At 34.1% G+C, this 6,713-nt stretch overlaps 1 pseudogene across 1 annotated transcript; it reads right to left on the reverse strand.

Moving 5' to 3' along the window:
* Nucleotides 1–5,467: 5,467 nt before the first annotated feature.
* Nucleotides 5,468–6,282, reverse strand: LOC308244271 (tumor susceptibility gene 101 protein-like; annotated as a pseudogene). The gene has a single exon. The product of its transcript is annotated as a tumor susceptibility gene 101 protein-like (transcript).
* Nucleotides 6,283–6,713: the final 431 nt, after the last annotated feature.

Consider the following 6,713-nt stretch of genomic DNA (forward strand, 5'->3'; position numbering starts at 1 on the left):
TTCACATACATACACACATTTGATGATATTATGCTTGTTTTTCTGAATCTTGTCTTTATTATTGACTATATTGGACATCTTATCTATACACAGAGATAAACACTATTTATTTATGACTGCTATTAAGCCATAAATTATTTGCCCGTACCATATTTTTTTAGCTGTTTAGCTATACCATAATGTAATAAATTATCTCCTGTTGATTGGTATTTAGATTTATCTCAGATTTTTATTATTACCAATAATGTTTCAGTAAACTTAATTCACCCATTTATGTTTGCATATCTAGGATAAATTCCTAGATGTGAAATTGTGGAGCTATTGTTAATTTGAAGAGTTCTTTATATATGAAGAGAAGTTGTGCTTTATCTATATATGTGCAATTAATTTTTCTAGATTAATTTTTTTCTCTATGGTATTTTGCTCTACATAACTTTAAAACTGTGCAGTAAAAAAAATTTATTCCTTTATAGCTTCCATTCTTTCTTTCTTGTAGAAGGGACTTTTTTTACCTAAAGATTATTTTCTTTGCTCTCTCTAGTACTTATTGTTTACTATTTAAACATTTGAGTCATAGAAAATTTATTTTGATATAATAGATGACAAGGGGAACCAGGTTTATTTACTATCTAGCTATTTGTCACCATATTTATTAAATACTTCATCATTCCCACTGACGTTTATATGCTAAAGTCCACATAGAGCATATTTGGTCCCATTTTTTAACTTAATCTCTCTGTTTCCCTACATCAGTGCAATCTTCTTTAATTAAAATAACATTTTAATATGCTCAGTGTCTTATATAGTTATACTCTCCCCTTATTCAATTTTCTATTTCCCTTTTTTAAATTAAAAAAAAAATTAGGTTAAAGATAGTACAGTTTGATACTGGGCCAATAGATGAAGGACAAACTAGTTTTTGGTGTTTTTTTAAGTTTCAGACTCCTGAATGTCAAGTTGGATCTACAAGCAAATACAAAAGTTTTATGAAACATATTTGCCAATTTTGTGATACTTATAATTTGTGATCCTAGGGCTTATTATAAAAACTTCTAATTCATATACTTTTGAATGATTTCTGCCAATAAAATACAGGGTGAGCTATATGTTGATACAAACTCAGATCATCCAGTGTGAACACCTCTCTATGCAGGATCTGCTTCCATGGGCACAGCACATGCATGTACAAGTTCAAATAGTACATAGCTTTGTTTTTAAATAATTTTTGGTATTAAGCACTTATAACTATAATTAATTTGCAAATGCTTGTTGTTTAAATTATATGTCATATTTTCTATACCTAATAGACTCTAGAATATTTTGCATTTGAAATGTGATTTTTCTTGTGTTTGGTAGGTCCTATAAAATCTTCTATTTTCTAATTAAGTTTGCTTTAGTGACTTGGTGTCTGGTGGCAAGTGAAAGGGAAGCAGCAAATCTGAGCATTTAATCTTTAAAAAATGCCATTGATAATTCTGTTTTGAATATTAACTTAGCTCTCAGAGTTTTCTTTATGCTACAAAATTTAGGCATATCTGCAGAGAGAGTTACTTAGCTGCCAATACCAAAGGGTTAAACCTTTTATTAGCACAGTAAATGAACTTGAACCTAGCATAGACTAGCTGCACCTCTACAATTACCTGCTGCACTTTGGAAATAAAGAAGTGTGAATGCAATCAACATAATTATATGGCCAAGCTCTGGAGGAGAGATTTCAGAGTTAATGTACAGCACATTTGGAAAAGAGTCAATATAAAATGACCTGAATCTACAAGAAAGGCAATTTTGAGAAAAAAAACTACTTGAAATAAGCAGTTAACTAAATTCCAAGTACTTTTGGAAAATAGTAGATATTGTCATAGGATCATTTTGAGCTTAAATCAGAGACTATCTAATAAAGAAAGGCTTTGAAGTGCCAACCAGAGACTAGAGGTTGTATCTATAGTTCTTCTCTACCAACTTTGCCATTTTTCCAACCAGCTCTATCTGCGCTGAACAACTTAACTGAGAATTTCGAGCTAATCCTTGCAGAGTATGGAGATAGGTAATCCAGGTAAAAATGAAATAATGTCTAAAGGGAATGGTTACCACAAGCTGGAAGTAATAAATAATTTTAAAAAATAAGTACATGAAATAAATTAGACTAAAGGAGTTGGAGACTCATAATCTATAATTAGAATTTTCTGTATTGGATAGCTTTAGTTTTATTAAGCTTTGTCTATGGCATTCCATTTCCCTGGATGCAGGGGATGGTGGGTGGTGGTTGTAGTAGCATGGAAACTTAGGTTGGGTACAGAATTAAATAACATTTGGCTGGAATTGACTGTATACACATAACTGACGTATGAGGAGGTGAAACAGATGCAGGGAGAAATCTAATAGAGGCCCTGATAACTGCTCCATGAAAGACCCTAAAAAAAAAAAAAAAAACAAAACAAAAAAACCAGAATCTGAATATAAGTAATCAGAGGAAAGCAAGAAATCCAAACAAGACCAAAGATGGAAGTGGAATTGGTGATGGGATGTGTACGCATGATTCTCCTAAATTCCTAAGTGACTGGCATGGCTTTTTATAAGGAAATACTAAAAACACTGACACTTTCCTCGTGCTGGCCTGAGATGTGTAATTTCTGCTCTGCTCTTCTCCCACCAACCCAAACCCTATCCGTCCTTTCCGGTGGGCTTAGTTACTCACCCCCAACACAGTCTTCTGCAGGGACAGAGTCAGTGATTCTCCGATGGCTGGGCAGTAGAATCAATGACATGTTTTTGTATTTTGATTTTGTATTCCAATGTCCATACCTGATCCCAGACAAATAATATTAAGCTCTCAGGAAATGTGTTCCAGATAACTCTATAGTAGATACACTTTTAGAATTTTCCCAAGGGCAGTCAGGAGTAAAATTAGATCTCTCTGATCTCATACTTCTTCAAAATCTTATGACTTAAGATATACTCATCTAGAAGAATATGATCCTAAAGTTCATTTTCTTAAAGTTTCCTTTGATAATTACAATAATAAAAATAAAAAATTTTATTTCTTCCTTTCAGGGTAGTCTGCTTTTCCTTTTTTTCCCCCAACTTTTTTTATTATCTAAAGTTTCACATATGTCGCCTTTTTCCCCTGATTGACACCACCCTCCCTCCCCCTGCCAGCCATTCCCACCCCGGGCAAGCCCCCACCACCCCAGTGTCTGTGTCCATTGGTTATGCCAATATGCTTTTCCTTTTAAAGTGCATGTTTCTAGTATATCAAAATTGGTCAGGATTTATGTCCCATCTGAGGGCTTCCCTGAATAACCGGGAGGACAGTGTGACAGTCTGGCAAGTCACTTAACTCATCTGAACTCTATTGACCAAATAGAAAATTATAAGACTCAGTCCTGCTTGGTTCAATTATATGTGTACCATGGGTTAAGCAGTGCTCTATTTCACATAACACTATAGGAGCCTAATTAAACTTGAAAGTAAGCACGAAGAATATTTTGTGGGACTGAAAGACAATCAAATCAGTTAACCAACTGATAGCTGAAGGCAGTTTAGCTTTCCATTATCTGTGGGAATAAAACTAGGACCTTCAAATAGAAAAAAGGTACATTACCTTCAACTTAAAGTATCTTAGAAGATCTTCTCTTCATAGACACCACAGTGAGCAGGAAAAAAAATGCTATTAAGTACTTGGATTTACTGCCGGTTTATAAAGAAACCTTAATTGTAAAGAGGATGCAGTTGGTTTCCAATGAATATCATTATTTTTTCCTCCCAGGAAAATTAGCATTAGAAAACTAATTGTTCCTCTCATTTATTTTAGCAATTTTGTCTTGAATATTATATATTATTCTTGGTTTATGTGTTGTTTTTCCTTGCAGTTAGTCTGTTGCTTGTTTCATTTTTTAGAAAATATTTTATTTTGCTTCTTCTGGAAGTTTTTAGTTATAGTTCTATGTCTACTCAGTTTAATGGGAATAGATTGCTTCTGAGATGAAAGAGAGTTCTGGAAGCTGTAAAGAGTGCTAGACTGCCCCAGCTTTGATAAGCAACTCTAGCTTTAATGGTGTTATGAACACTTTGGGGAATTAGTTCCAAGTTTACCATAGTTTCAGCCGAGGTGCTGTAATCATTACTGCTACCTTTTCCAAGACTGATAAAGTGATGTTTCTTAGGATGCAGTAAGTTTCCATCCACTAGGCATCTCAAAGTAGAAAGAAGGCAGCAAGAAATAGGGAAAGTGATATATGGTTCAATCATATTAATATTTTTCTGAGAGCATAGCAGTCACATTTCAAGATACAGTGGCAGCAAAAAAATTTGGTCCTGGTTTATTACAAGATTCTTTCATTTTTCTGGGCCATTCATAGCTGTCACAAACAAACCAATAAACCTTTCTAAAAAAGCAAAGAAATCCTTTGGATATAACTAAAACATTGTCACAGAGAAAAGAACATGTTGGTACTCCCTCACATTTATTAACCCTTTCCTTACTGTTGTTATTTATTTTCTAGAAACTTCTTTTTACTTTGTTATTATTTTATGTATATCCTTTGATTTTCTTTTTACAGAAATGTATGAAAAATTATATAATGCAATTTTTATGAGAAAAGAATCATGGGAGAGAAACACTGAAAATAACCAAAATAAGAATTTAGCTGGATAAGTTAGGACACATAAGTATAATAAATAGTTTTAAGCCAGTGAAAATGATACAACAGAATATCAATGACTTGCAAGTATATCTATATTTATTACGAGGTGGGTAAAGGAGGTTATATATAGCAAATTTCCATTAATACTATTCTCCTGCTCTGTACTGCTACAAAACTCCTACAAATGCCATACTTCTACAGGAAAAATAATAAATTCCAAGAGAAAAATACAGTAGAAAAACACACAGCCAAACTCACCAGGAAGAAAGAAATGGGATTTTCTCAAGGAGAAACATTACCATAGAACTTTAGGCTGTTATTAAAGTAGCTCAGAGGTATGGGGTCTGGGATAAAGTTGACAGACTATTGTTGCTTATTGAAACAGAGCTGTGGTTTTGGCTTCATATAAGGTGTTTAGCTAGAATGGAACCCTTTGCAAAGAAAAAAGGAATTGGATGGCTGTGGAAATTGGCTTAGAAAAACCACAGACCGAGAGAAGCATCAGGAATCATGCCAATTACCAGATCTGTAATGAAAAAAATGTAACCCGGGTAAAATAAAAATCCCAATTACAAATCAGATGCTCTGAATTCTGAATGTTCACTACTCATGAGGTAATTTTCTTGAAATTCATAAATTACCATCAGTCCCAACAGAATCTACAGCCCACAGTACATGAGCCTTCCACAAAGAAAATCCACCCTTTAATTAAAAATATTTTATACTTAAATGATAAACAGCAATAACTTATTCTTGGCACCTACTGTCAGAGAAATAAAGAGAAGGAAAGACTGCTTTAAGAAGAGCTCAGTCTCCAGCTGATATCAGAGAAGGCAGTAGAGGTCACTGGGACCGGCATTCTTTCTTGCTTTTTGCATTAGTGCTCTCAGCAGGAATTGTTTACCAGACAGAAAACATGCTTTAAGAAGACATCCAGGTCTATTACTCTCTGCCTCAAGGCTCCTCCCAGGTAAAAGGTAGAGTCTTCAATAGCATTTTCCTCTATGTATAGATTTAGGATCTGCTTATATAGTGGAGCTGTGGGAAAGATAACTTCATCAATATCATTGTTTTCAGACTGATTTTCCATTTTCTCCAGAGTAGACCTGAGTTCTTCATCCTTCTTTCTCAAAGGTTCTATGTTTTTATCAACCTCAGCTGCTCTTGATCTAAACAGATAACCATCTCTTCGAGTTTCTGATGACCCTCTTTCAGGTCCTCCTCTGTCCGTTTCAAAACATTGAGCTCTGCCTGGGTGCTGTCCATTTCCTCCTTCTGCCATCTCAGCTTTTCACTGACCCCTTAGATGAGAAAAGCTTGGAAGGTGTCCTCACTGATTAGCCATCCCTACTGGGATCAGCAGTGGTCACAGGAGGCTGGGAAGGGTACTGGGAACTTTTTGTGGCAGATGCGGACCACCAGGTGGGTAAGAACAGCCAAGGTAACCATTAGGATTCAAGAAGTCCCAGGATGGGTATGGAAAGATTCCACTGGGCATGCCTGGCATGAAGGAAGTATTTGGCAGCCCTGTTCTGTTTTCTTTTGATAAACACTGGCTTTTATTAATGTACTTTCTATCCTCTGTAAACTTTTTGTGCTGAATATTGGGACTGACTATGCTAACTAAAATTTGTTGCATGTCAAAAAAAAAAAAAAAAAAAAGAAAGAAAAGAAAAATACATCCTTCCTGGAGATGACATTACAATTTTTAAAACGGTCAAACTATACATAAAATGTAATTATAATGCAAATAGAGTCAACAAATGAAGCAAATGTAAAAATCAACATTTAAAAAACTAGGGATAAAAATGGTCTAAATATGACTAATTGATATTAGTATTTAAAATTATTTTTAAAAATACAAGAAGGTACAAAATCCACAATATAAGTATGGCAACAAAAAACAAACAAACAGAAACTAAATGTGGAACAGAGCCAAATGAAATATCTCAGAATGACAAACATAATTATCAAAATTAAGAACACAAGAACATATTATATGGTACATTAAACTCAACTGAATAGGGATAATAAATTAGAAAATAGATTTAATTGTTTATGCAGAATAAA

Source organism: Plecotus auritus (assembly GCF_963455305.1).
Source record: "Plecotus auritus genome assembly, chromosome: 3".
Classification (NCBI taxonomy): Eukaryota; Metazoa; Chordata; class Mammalia; order Chiroptera; family Vespertilionidae; genus Plecotus; species Plecotus auritus.